The sequence below is a fragment of the Falco punctatus genome (assembly GCF_963210335.1).
Source record: "Falco punctatus genome assembly, chromosome: 2".
NCBI classification, from domain to species: domain Eukaryota; kingdom Metazoa; phylum Chordata; class Aves; order Falconiformes; family Falconidae; genus Falco; species Falco punctatus.
In genome coordinates, this window is record NC_137581.1 from 15,755,996 (window position 1) to 15,769,889 (window position 13,894).

At 42.0% G+C, this 13,894-nt stretch overlaps 1 protein-coding gene across 5 annotated transcripts in view; it reads left to right on the forward strand.

Annotated features, from left to right (window-relative positions):
- The window catches only part of LOC308059341 (uncharacterized protein), a gene marked incomplete at its 5' end in the record, with an annotated part of 203,844 nt that overhangs the window by 1,222 nt on the left and 188,728 nt on the right, over positions 1 to 13,894 (forward strand). Inside the window, 2 exons of one of the 5 annotated variants that reach the window (XR_013926205.1) lie at positions 17 to 765; positions 1,906 to 1,994. The exons of the other annotated variants lie outside the window; for them this stretch is intronic. Of the gene's footprint in view, positions 1 to 16; positions 766 to 1,905; positions 1,995 to 13,894 lie in introns of those variants that run through there. 5 annotated transcript variants of the gene reach the window in all.

Sequence of the window (13,894 nt, forward strand, 5' to 3'; positions counted from 1 at the left end):
GTGGGGCCGCCCCTCAGCGCGGCCCGGTGGCAGCCGGCAGCCCCACGGGGCTGCTGTCCCGCCGGCCTCCCTGCCGCTGCTGTTGCGGCGGGCCGGGCCAAGCGGTGCGGTAGCCGCAAGGAGAGAGCGGGAGCGGGGCCGCGCCCCGCACCGTGCGCACGGAGCTGCCACCCGCTGCGGCGGGCCCGTGGGCGGCGGCGGGCCGGGGGTCGGGCAGCGGGCGTGCCGCCTGCACACAGTGCCCGCCCTGCCGGTGGCAGCCAGACCCCGGCCCCAACACCGGCGTGGTACCCCCCGCCGGAGCCTCGGCGTGCGGATTTATCCCCCCTGTTGGCAGCAGCGGTGTGACCGGCGCCCAGCCGGTTGTTCGCGGTGCTCTCCGCAGCCTGAGCGCACCTCGCCCGGGGTGCGGGGGCGCCGTCCCTGTCGCACGGCGGCTGCGGGCCGGGTGCGCGGTGCTGGCTGGCGCACGGGCTCCGGCCGGGTTCGGTGCTGGTCGGTCACCGGGGCTAATGCCGTGGAGGCGCTCTGAGACTTCCCCGTGTGCCTGGAGAGTTGCGAAACCAGCGAGAAATTGATGAGGGAAAGTGAAAGATAACAGCCACGTTCAAGTCTTTCACATTTTTCTCCTCTACTTCTAACGTCAAGTTGATGTTAGAAATTTATTTTTCGTGGGAAATTTGTTAATACATTCTGAAGACCGAAAACAGCTTGAAAATTATTTGTCAAAGGAAGGAAAACTGCGCTACTACCGATGGCTTTCTAGTAAGTTAGAGAAAAACACTTTTAACGTGGATAATTGTAGGATCACCACCCGAGCAGCGGCAGGATGTTCAGCATGCATTGCTGCATTTCTGATCGCTGCAGCACAGCGGCATTCCCGCGACAGCCACGCGGCTGAGCCGTGGCGGGCAGGTGACAGCCTGGGAGCGCAGGGTGGGCTGCGAAGCTGTGCTCAGGCACCGCGTGCTGCCTGCTCCCCTTCCCCAGCAACAGCATCATCCTTCCACATGCGTTTGCTCTGTAACTCTCAGCAAGTGAGCGGTAAACTATAATACTGAATAAAATTTATTTATTTATTTATTTATTCTAGCCTAGTTAGGCCCTGTAGTTTGCATTTGGTGAAAACAGGTGCATGCATTATACTTCTGGCATTTTCTTACGCCTTTGCTCTGCATTGCTTCCCGTGCTGTTTTCATGACTCAGGTACCTGAACACCAACGTGTGTCTTTTTTCCTGTGAATTTTCTGAGATGATCCTCCAAAGCTTTTCTTTATGATGGCAGTAGGAGTGATATCTGCAGCTAGCCTAACTCCAGTAAAGCTTAGAAATACTAGTAATCTATATGTTGCTAAGTATAAGGACCTCTGTTTGGTTATAGAGGCAAAGCATATAGTGAGAAAGAATATTTTTTATTAAACTAACATACATTTAGAGGATAAAGATATTGTGTAAATCATTCAGCTGTTGCACAACTTAGGCTTAGAACAGACTCGAAGCAGTTTATTTTGGAATAGCCTAATTAACATTGCTTAACTTGTGCGTCTGCAGGAAAAAGTAGTTAAGATACATGGAACAAAAAGAAGTCACAGGCTTGTGTGAGATAGCTACGTAACTTCTGTAGAAGTGATGAGTAAGCAGGAACTGAGATGTGTTGCAAAACAGTACAGGTTCTTTACTGCGTAAAGGCAGAGGTGTTGGGAAGTCTTGTGTTGATTACATTGGTGTGATCTTGTTTCATTTGGGGCCTTGTTCTGTGGGAGGCAAATTTCTGACTAGGTATCTGGAGGTGGCTGGGAGTTGTGCTGAGAAGGGAACATTCTGGGAGAATTTAATGGAAATTATCATCTCCTTTTGGTACATACAGTCCCACTGACTATGACCCGCTGCTGTTGTTTCACGTAGGCACCAGTGATACAGTCAGGAGCAGTCTGAGAAGTACCAAGGAGGACTGCAGAGCCCTAGGAGCAGCAGTAAGGGACTCAGGAGCACAGGTAGTTTTTTCATCAGTCCTCCCAATGGCAGTCCAGGGGACAGGATGAAAGCTACCAGCTTTGTCAGTCTGGTGTCTCTCCAGGAAAACCAGCCAGTAAATCAGGGCAGCTGGAGGCAGGGGTGGGGACAGGCACAGGTGTGATGCAGCTCAGGCCAGGGTTGAAACAGAGCTCCTTGGTGAATGAGCAGAGGGCATGTGGATGGAGGTCCCAGGTGAGGTTGGTTAGGGCTTATTACTACAAGTTAAGGCTTAGTAAGTCCACTCGTGGCCCTGACATTCAGGCAGTTCATTCAAAAGTACAATCTGATGTCTTAGAGGAATGTCCTTGATTAGTGAAAGTTGTTCTTGTGTTGGTGCAGTAGATGCATAACTGATAGGACATTCACACAAGTATTACAAATGATTTCAACAGAATTGTCAAAATTCATGGAACAGGAACATAAGCATTTCAGATCCATTTTGTCCATGAGATGTTCAGATGGCTTTGTGGAGATGGTGCAGGTGAAACCAAACAACAGCTCCAGGGCAGGGTTAACTCAAAAGTTGATCAATAAAAAGCAGAAACACCCAGTTGGAAGAAGGAAAACTTTTTATTCAACAGCTCCAGGGCAGGGTTAAGTCAATAAGAGGATCAATAAAAAACAGATACACCCAACTGGAACAAGGAAAACTTTTTATTCACATCTGAAACTTGATCCTCGGGGAAGACCTACAAAGGCAAGCCTGGGAACCAGAAGTAGCAATTCTCTCAGTACTGAGAACTGGATCCATATATTTGCACAGTGAAAGTTTTATGACCACTATAGTTTTCCATACATCTCAACAAGTATTAACCCATTGTTGTTCCACAGAAGTTAACTTCTATAGGCTGTCATCTCTCCTAGTTAACATACTTGATCAGCTGTCTTCCTTTCTTCCGGTGTTTGAGGAATATTAATTTAGATTACTGGAAGAACAATCATTCCCTGTACATCAATATAAGCCTATACTTAGCTTGATGCCTGCTGTGTACTGATCCAACTTGTAAATGAGTTTTTATTCCCCACCCCAAAATGTCTTACTCAAAAGGTCATAGATGGCACCTCACTTTACAAATCACGTTCATTTTCATATTCTTAGACATCAGAGTTACAGCAACACTCCTAGCTAACAGCGAAGTATTTCTAATCAGGAAAAGACAGCAACATGCAACATGTTTTGCTGAAATAGGGGCAAGGGTAGCTTTAATTCATGCTTCTTTACATCGCATAGTTAACACTTGTGCACTACAGAAGGAGAGATGAGAACCAAGATTGACCAAACTGGCAGTCTTCTTAATCGGGGGCATTAGCAAATCTGTATTTGTTTGGGTTTCTTCATGCATACTTTTTAAAGATTAAGGGATTAAGTTCAAAATTATATTGGCACTACCAGGATTAGCCATATTTTGTTGAGCAGCAGTGCCCACATGAAGCATCAGCACACTATGAATGAATACTGGCATTTCCTTGAGCTCAGTGTGGGCCCGGAAGTGAACAACTGTAATGAAAATCAACCATAATTCAAGTATTTCAGTCAGAAAGGTCTGTATACGTGGTGATTTGAAAAGTCTTTAACTCTGTGCACTTTTATTCCTGAAGAGCTTAAAATTTTCCAACCCATACACCAGATTTTTCTCACTGTATTGTACTTGGTGTAAGTGTGAACCTCCTGATGGCTTTTCTGTTTTGCAAACTCTATGATGCTATCTCCTATAGTGAATTCTGTACTAAAACTGCCTCGTGTTGTACTTCTGTGGATGCTGTGCCTGGTGCAGAGTTTTGCATGCAGGTCCTGAGGCATGCACCCTTTCAGCCAGTGGCCTGGTAAAGCATAGAGCCTGCTGCTGAGGGTGCCTGGAAGTCTGGAGTGTGTGTGGTCAGGAATGTGGGAATTGTACCTGCCATGTCCTTAGCTGGTTTTTTTTTTCTGTTGTCTTCTAAGAATCTGACTGTAAGAACTAGCTGCTTCTCATATAGTGGAGTGGTTATCAGAGGGAAAAAACTTCCAGTCATCATTGACCTGATTTGAAGATAATTTAAATGGTAAAAATAGAGTGCCTTCCTCTTACGCCGCAGTTTTCCCATACAGATCTAAATTCTTTATGAAAATTAAGTGCAGTGGACTTTTTGTTTATTCAGTTTCCAGTGAAAGTGCACAGATGCATTAGTGATGAGTGGGAGTTTCAGATGCTCAGCAACATAGCAAACTTCTCTCTGTTGTGCTGTGACAGAATACAATAGTATTATTGTATTGAATATTGAGTGCAATAGACTCAGAATATTGAGTGCAATACAGCCACCTTACAAAGGTGACATCAGACATTTTTGTAATGGTGTAAACCAGGAAATCATAAAAAAAAAAACCAAACGAAACAAACCAAACAACAAAACCCCCTAACTAGAACTTCAGGTGAATTTCAGTGATCCAGAAGTCAGTAGCTGATTTTGGAGCCTGCCCAGTTTGATGGGATGAAGAAACAACTATTCCGACAAAATCCATTACAGGACCTTAATGGTGCAGTCTTTGGTGCAACTGTCAGTTTCACACTGTCCAGTGTCCTGGACAGGGAGATTTATTTATTTGGCATGGACAGTGTTGCTTCCTTCAGCGTTTGGCAGGTATCACTTGGGCATGCGATTCTATGGCTGTCCGAGTGCTGACTAAGGCTATCTGCTGGCTTCGGCAGCCTGATTCAGACTTGGGTATAGATGTACGTCTAAGCAGGCAGGAAGAGAGGGAGCTCACAGCAATAGATATGAACACAGCTGCAGTCTGCTGTAAATTAAATCAGATCTTGGTGTTCAGAAGTAATTCTCAGTACTGGAGAAAACTCTTCCTATTACAGAATATTCTCTGAGGTAAACCTGGAATTACACTTTTTTTTTTTTTTAAAAAAGATGAAAATACTTATTTTCATGGAAATGTAATTGCATCGGAAGAATGAATCTTCCACTTACTCAAACACATCAGCCAACGTACTTGGCACTAGTGGTTGCTTGAGGCAATGTTCTGCACTGCATGACATTCCTTTATATTAAAATCTAGAAATCTTGTCTTTATGAAGTCTTGTGTTTATGAACTCTTCTGTTAATCGAAGCAGAGATTGTGAATAGTGACCTCATTTTGAAAAAAAACCAGAAAAAATAAACAGTTCTCAAAAGTTGCATACATCTTTTTGTCTAATTAGTCAGAAGCAATATTGTTTGTTAAAAATCCTGTTACAATATAAGTAGGATTTTAAAATGGAATGTGTAAATTCAGTCTGAGTCTTGGAGCCTTAGGTTAGAGTGCTTTCTATTAAAAAAGCAAGGAAGAAGGCCTTAAGCATCCTTAACTAACTTTTCTTAAGTTGAACCAGAAGACTAAATGCTGCCCAGATTTGAAAATCAATGTTCTAATGAACAAACTGAAAATCAGTCAAAGTTGCTCTTTGCTGAATGGGTTTCATAATTTGAGAAATTCTACTAAGTCCCAGTCTACTGCTCACATGAGAGGGAAAGATTTATGTGAAACTTCTCTTTTTCCCTGCTGAGGTAGAGTCATTTACAGTATATTAATCCTTGAAGAAATGGGAACGATAGGGAACCTGGTTGAAGATGTTTCTGCTCATTGTGGGAGGTTGTTCTAGATGACCTTTAAAGATCCCTTCCAACTGAAACCATTCTATGATTCTATGAATGTGATACATTTGATTGTACTGAGATACGTTTGAATGGACAAAAAATTTCCATGTAAACACTTTAAAAAATATGGACTAAAACTTCAGGAAGTGTTGGTTTTCTTATCAGTAGGATGGGGTAAATTTTGCTCTGTGTTATCTGGATTAAGTCCAGGATGAGTTTTATAGGTATCATTGGAGGCTTTCTGGACTTACACAGATGTGAATGGGAAATTAGATTGTTTCAGTTTGGTTCAGATGGTTTCTACTTGGTACTCCCATGAAACAATTATTTTCTTCTCTCATTGTAGACTAATCTCCTACAGATATCACAGAATCCTAGAATGGTTTGGGTTGGAAGGGAGCTTTACAGGTCGTCTAGTCCAACACCCCTGCTGGGTGTTGGAAGGTGACCATGGGCAGGGTCATCTTCCACTAGACCAAGCTGCTCAGAGCACACATCTAGATAAACCTTTAAAAAATGTATTTCCCATCACATCTTCTGAGAAATTGGCCTTACTCCCTTGCAGCTTTTACTGTTCCATTATATTTGACAAGGGACTAATATACCCAAAGGCTTTTCCTAGTTCCTGGAGGTGGAATTCTGGACTAGACATACTTTTTGGTTGAGTATTAAGGGAGACCATCCTGCCTTTGGAAGGGATGTATGAGAGATATGTATGGAGGTAGAGAGGTCCCACAAAATGACTTTTAAAATCACATTGGTTTGATGCAACTCAAGCAGATGCTAAGAGGACTCTTTTATTAAAGGAGAGACTGTAGCAGGGAAGCGTATAGTCAAGTGGAGCGACTCTGGTAACAATGGGTGTCCGTTGCTAGAAGCATCCTGATGTTATTATCAACATGCCAGTTTGCCTTTGCGTTATTACAGCATCATCAGATCAAAAGCACCTGAACCCTAATTCTGGCCTTTGCAGGTCACGTGTGACTGCTGCTGTAGCAAGGAGTATTTTGCTCTCCTGAATTTGTACTGGGGCTGGGGCTGCCAGCGCTCAGGGGGGCCTGCTTGCGGTCACCACCCCATTTTTTTATGACTTCTCTTGTGTTCAGGAAGGAGGAAGATTTTAGTGCTGTCCTTGTTTCCAGTCCACATTCATCCAGGCCTGTTATGAATGTGTTGATATTGTGTTAATTTCTGTGAAACAAATGTTCTAGGAAGTATGATCATCATACAAAACTAAACATCAAAAAATCAGAGCAGAGGGCAAGGAAACAACACCATAAATGTTAAATTGCCAAGGAATGTAAGGCTCTGAGTCTCCTCTAGACAGTGTTCTCTTCCTGCATATTAGTTGCAATGATTAGCAATGATTAGTTTCAAACCTGATTAGCAATCTCATTGCTTCAGAGAATAATACAAAGAATCCTAGTAACTAGATGGCAAATGAGATTCCACTACACAGGAATTAAGAGCACTGTGCCAGCTCACATGACATAGTCTACTCCAGGGACATCTGAATCATAAAAAATTGGCTTACATACTTTGGCAGAACTTAGATTCTACCGTGACTTCGGGAAGCTACCAAGATATTCTAAAGGTGCGAGTATTGTCTTATCATCATTGACTTAGATTTATGGTTTTCTGAGAATATGAGGGGTTTTAATATTTATATAATGAAACATTGGAGAAAAAAAACCTTCAGTAATAAGGTCTGCCCTGGATTTGATGCACTGTGTGGTAATATTACAATCAGTAAATTCAGTATAGCAGCCATATGCATCTTTATGTGAATCTATAAGGAATTCCATGGCTAATGGATGTTTGCTAGGAAAAAAACAGGTGAGACAGTGAAATGCTTTCCTTTGATGGCCTCAGGTGGAAATTCCCAGAGAGAGAGTGCAGAACATCCCAGCTATGCACTTGACAATGAAGGACCTCGTGGTGATGGTGGCATGAAGCCCACGTACCACAGGCTGACCTCTGCCTCCTGCCTCACCCCACTGACCCAAGGACATGGCTCCAGGCTCACACCCCACGTGTTTTCATGCTGCTCTGTGTTTGGGTGGATTCCATGTTTTGAAAGCGTCATACCCACATGGTCTCAGAGCAGCCTCTGGTTGGCTGCCCGCTTCCTTCCCGTAAGGAAGATACAGGGAAATGTTCTATTCTATATGTCTATATACAAAGATATTTTTATCTATAGACATACGTAAAGATGTAGACATTCAGTGTGACAAGGCCAATAAAAAAAAAGGCCTAGGAAGTTTCCCCTGAAAGACCACACCAAGCAGAAGAACAAGTCAATGGCTCATGAATCAGAAAATTGTATTTAAAGGTCAGTTTCAGAGAGAGAGGGTGCACAGAGCCACCTGCACAAAGGTCCCCTCGTCCATGGCTGTGAGGAGCCTCCAGCAGCCTGTGGGACCACGCGTGGTGCAGACTGTGTGTGTGTGCTTCCTGGGCCTTGGTCAATGGCTTGTTGAAAGCTGCAGAAATCTCTGGCTGAATGGCCGTGGAGGGAGGGGATGGGAGTGTGCCATGGTCTGGTCCTGTCCCTGTCTGGGCCTGCGGCTGCAAAAGGCACGTTAATATCAAGAAAAAAAGGGAGCAGCTGCCCTCAATCCCCATGGGCAGCTCCAGCCTATGTCTTTCCAAGCTGTCAGTCTGACATCTCCCTGGTAGCCAGGAGACACCCATCCCATTGTGGCATGGGCCAGCTGACTGCTTGCTCTTGCCGTGCCACTGCATCACTAGGTTGGTGCCAAGAGCTGGTGTAATTTTTGATTCCTTAATATCTGTGTCTTTGTAGAAGGTAGCAAATTTATCTGGCTGTGTGGCTGAGGACTTCAGCACATCATGGTCTGGTCTTATTCCTGTCTGGGACTGCAGCTGGAAAAGGCAAGATAACAAGCAAAGGGAATCTGTAACTGATGTAAAAACCCCAAACCCAACCCTTTCTAAAAGCAAGAAATACTATATGTGATGTAGCAGCTGAAAAATCTGTAAATTAAGTCTGTCATATAGCTCCATGCTTTCACTATTGATGGTCTTAAAATGATTTCACCCCTTTAACTGATACTGTTTCTGGATTGTAATAATGATTGATATCTTTTAAACAAAGACTAATGATATGTCTGTAGTTGCTATGAAAATGCATGCAAATTAGGTCAGTGCTGCAGTATGCAAGAAGGTAAGTTTTCCTTTTGAAAATGTTTTAGATTCCATAGGATTCTGCATCTGTTTCTGCTAAAATCTATCATAATAGTAAGATGAAATATTTATACTGCAGTTAGTTCAATCAGGCGTTCATTTTGTTTGGCAGGCTGGATCACCTTTTGGGGAATTAACAGTTTGTGAGCTGCAAACTCATGTGAGGGTTTGATATACTGCTCATTGTGAGCACCACAATATTGGCACACATGGGTCAATGCTATAACAATGTCGTAATGTAGCTGGAAAGCACATGCTCATAAATCAGTAAGGGTAAAATAGTAGTATCAGACTTTGATCCGGAACTGAAAAAAATGCGCTGCAGGACTCAAGAAAGAAAGAACCAGTATCACAGAAACTGTTTTCCAGCAGTAACACTTGGTACTTCGAGAAAGTTTTTCCAAATATCTGTCCTTCTCACTGTCATAACCTGTACATCCATCTTCTCTTAATTTTTTTTTTTTTTAATTTAAGTAATTTGCCGACACATATTTCTGGGGATCCTCTGGGATTAAACCATGACAATCCTTCTTGGTGCCTAATGAGGAGGTCAAAGGGTTCAACATAATGACAGATTTGATTGGAATGTGCTAGATTGAATTTATAGCTGTTATTGCTGTTTAGCTATTAATTTGCAGGCTCTGGTGCTTGCCATGGGGCTTGCTTGCCTTACTGCATGTTAGAGTCTAGCGTTCATTAGTGGTTGCTTTTTGCTTTTGCTGCTCACTGTACTGCTGCACTGCTTATCATCTTACTGTGCTGTGCCTGGGAACATTTTGATGACAGCCGTGGCAGTGCACCTGGGCTGGCAGGTGGCCAGGGCATGGCTGCTGCTTCTGTGCTGCTGTACTGGACAGGCTGGAGCTCCAGTGTGAACTCGAGTCAAAGGGACTGTGACCTGTGGATGAGTCTATGCAGGAGCAGGACACCCCAAAGTGACTGTGGCCATGCCAGAGCAGGTAGGTACACCTCGAAGCATCTGTGGCCATGGTTATGTCCATGCCACAGGAGGTACACCTCTGAAAGGATTGTGGCCCAAGGGTAAGTCTGCGCTGGAGGAGGTACACCGCTAAGCATTTGTGGCTCTGCATGAGAGCACATCAGCTTGTGAATGCACACTCAAGTTGGCAAAGATTTAGGGAACTCTAATTTATATCATATGATACCTAAAATTAAATTTGAAGTAATTACAAAAAGGGTATTTTTACTTTGTTTACAGACATAGCCTGGAAATAAAGTACTTAGGGGGAATAACACTACATTCACTATTTGTACCTCTCTGGTAGCACAAATTACCAGAAGTAGAAATACCTTTCTTACATTAAGCATAGGAATTTTTAAAATGGGCTGTAATAAAAATTTTACAAGTTTCAGTGTTTGAATTGTAATGGCTGCAAAGACAATGTTTCTGCTTCAACTCTTTAATTTACTGCTTGAAATAAAAAATGCATTTATGCACTTAAGGTTTGATTTATAAAACTGCTATTTAATCTTACGCAGGGTCTTTGCATAGTTTACTTGGTAAAAGAAACCTTTGATCTCAAGAGTACAGAATGTGGCAAATGGGATTGAAGGTGTGAAAGAACTGTGGTATTCTTAGAAACAAAACTTAGCTTGCAGTGCAATATATTTTATTTAAAGAAAAATAGTGACAACATTTTACAAGTGAAGTGCAGAAGCTAGGGCTGCCTGAAGGGAAGTCAGATTGGCAAAAATACTGTAGATGCAGGATTCCCTTTGAAACAGTGTGTTTGCTCTGATCTGGTACTTCCAGGATATTCACACTGAACTTCTTGCTAGGTGATTTTTTATGCTGTTAAACAAACTGTTGCCAAGGTACTACCTAGGACAGCTTCTTGGCTGTCATCTAGATTGCTAGTGATTTTTACCCATGAGAACTTTGATTAAGGCATCTAAAGTCTGTAGCATTTGTAACTGTGTTACAAGCAGAAATCTGGTTACCACTTATGTAAGTTTTCCCAAATTCTAGTATGTAGTTAATGTAGGGAGATGGGAGAATATTATTTTATACTGCTACCTCTTCTGTAATAACAAAGAGACTAAAAAACGGAACTCGGGACCAATCATTTGAGGTACTGTACAAACCTAATGAAAATATGGTTAAACAACTGAAATATTTACAACACAAATTGAAGCTAAGAGATAATAGGGCAATAAAAATCTTAGGATGACAGCATGTAGAAGTTAGGATTAGTGCTTTAAGTGATATAGGTATGCTGCATCCCTAAGCATTGTAGGGTGTTTTTGTCAAAACCCAATGTTAAGCCAAAATATGAAGACGGGCAATGTGTAATGGGAGATGGAATTTGTGTGGGCTTTTCTAATGCTCACATGTTGTGTGAAAGACCATGGCAAAATGATCGAACTGGCCTAGCAAGCAGCAAAGACTGTTGGCAGAGTCTTCTAAATGGATGGACCCATTCCTCAGCTTACATAGGAAGAGTATGTACGAAGTGTCCCACGTCCAAAGGGTTTCTATGCAGTGGATATTGTACTGTGGGAGCAAATAGCTCAGTGGAAAGTACTGACCAATATTTATCCATCATCTCAAACATGATTTGCAATGTGTGTGAACTCTGAGCTGTTTGAACCAGCCTGATAGTGGTGTGATACCAACGTTTTGCTTTGTAGCCATAGCAAACTCAAGTAAAAGTGACTTCTTCGTTCTGGCTTCTTATGAAAACTGGTATCTTCCTTATTATCATAGGATATTCTACTCACTCCTAACTAAAAATTGGATCTTTTTACAGCAGGACTAGATAATCATCTAATGGCTTGGAAAATTATCTCAAGGAGGATTCTAAGTGGTCGAGTTTTATTTGCAAAGCTATGGCACATTTAAAAGAGTATTGTGCTGATATTAGGGCTGTCCCAGCATTTTGACTTCTGCTCAAATTTCTATCGAACTTCTCACTGCCAGGAAGTGAAAGCTTAAATCTTTTTATGCAAGGAATGAAGCCTCATTCCCATTTCTGGCACTAAAGGTAGGAATGAAGAAAATAATATGACTAGAGAGAAAAAGTTAAACCTTTACTTCACCACATTATGATTCTTTCCCACCTCTTCTATCACTCTTTCCATTCATATTCAGAACCACTGGAAAATATTGAAGGAAACTTGAGGCAAAAATGTTTCTGATAAGCCCAATTACCAACAAAAGCACCATTCTTATATACTTTTCTACTGTTAATTTTTTTAAGCAATGTCAGTTCATACTGCATTTTCCCCCAAGTATTAAAAAAATAGAACAGCATCGGGACCATTAAAATAACATGAATGTATTGTTGCACATTAATTATTTAATGTCTTTTAATGTATTTTGCAATAATTTTCCCTTTCATCCTTAACTGCTGTTAGTTGTTGTTGTAAGCATTGCGAGAAAGAAAGGCTTTGCTAGTCAGGAAGACTATGATTATAATGAGAAAACTGAATGTATGTTTTCAGCAGCAACTTATTTTCTTTTTTCTGTTTAGCTGTGGAATTTCCCATCTGACACTTAGCAGGGTCAGGATTTTTGAGCTCCTTTGTCTAATATGATGAGAGGGACCTTGTATTACTGGCAGTCATTAGCTTTAGGATGTGGTACCACATTTCCTGGGGTGATGTTCTTTGTTGCTCCTTCGTGGCTCACATTACCCTATGGGTCAGCCCCTGGTGGCAGTGTGCCTCTCCTTGGCCATAGCACCTCTCATCTAAGGGAATGGCTGTTTTGAGCTATTCCAGGCTGCATTTTATTGGAGGTCTTGATCATGAATCTAGGTAATTCTTTCCATACTGACAGTACAAAGATTCCTGATCTTCCTCTCTAGCCTGTCACTTTTCATCCCTACTAGATTCCTACAGTTTTTACTTGCATTTTTTGATGATTAGTGGTTCTATAGAAAAGGTTCTGGGGAGACTGCAAAGCTGCTGCTATCACTTCAAAATGGAAAGATGGAAATGTTGCCATTTTACTGTGTCTTTGTGTTACCATGCACTGATAGATCTCAGCTTGACCCCATTGTGAATTATTTCCAGTTTACTCTAGAAATGCTGAATATTGCAAATGTTGTGAAGAATGTGAGACTACACTTGGAAAAAGTCTAGGAGTATAAGGTCAGCCAAGCAGACAAAGAGGAGAGCAGGGCCCTAGTAAAACAAGTCAGTGTGAGAAACACTTAGGAACAACCTAAATGCAGTTATTTTTAGGTAGAAGAAAGATGCATTAGTGATGACTCGAAGATGACTGTGCCGAGTGTGTTCAACCCAGGAATCCACTTAAAGTTCTGGGACTGGAAGGGTGGAATTCATTTCTACTATTTCTGAACATCAGTGAGCAGTGAATATATTTACATCTGAGTTCAAGTCAAAGAGAGTTGTCTTCCAGTGGAAATGGACATTTTTAGGTTATTTCTGCTCTCTGCATTAGGATTAGAGTAACTGCTCCTGAAAGTACAAAGCAAAGAAAGAATGCATCCCTGGCTGTGTTCTTTAAATGCAGCCTATTTTTGTGTTAAACCTACCTCTAGTTATTGCAAGCTTTGTGTGTCATTTGGCTGATTCCCTTCAAAGGAAAACAGGAAAGTCCTGATTCAGGCCTTTCCTGATCCAACATCCAATTGTGAATAACAAGAACACTGTGTTTGATCTTTTGCAAAGCTCATTTTTTGTAAAGAGTAAGTTGTTTCTTTAGTGGGAAGCCATCGACTTCAAGAGTAATGGTTGGACTCTGAGTGCATTATTTGTGAGTAGTATGTGATCAGGAATGCCACCACGACACTGTTCTGTAATTGAAAAGATATTTAACATTAGAAACTCCAATTTATGTTCAGATTTTTTTTGCACAAACAGCAGTTAATGGAATGGGCAAATGCTTTTGGCAATGTACTGTATTCTGTAATTCATGCCCGAACTGGGTAGATTGGTGTTGAATGCAAACTGATTTTTCAGCACCACCTTACTTAGATCCTAGATACCTCTGCTTCAAGTGCAAAGCTCCATCTAGAGAAAGCCCATAGTAGTACCATAGATCCCTTTCACCTTTAGG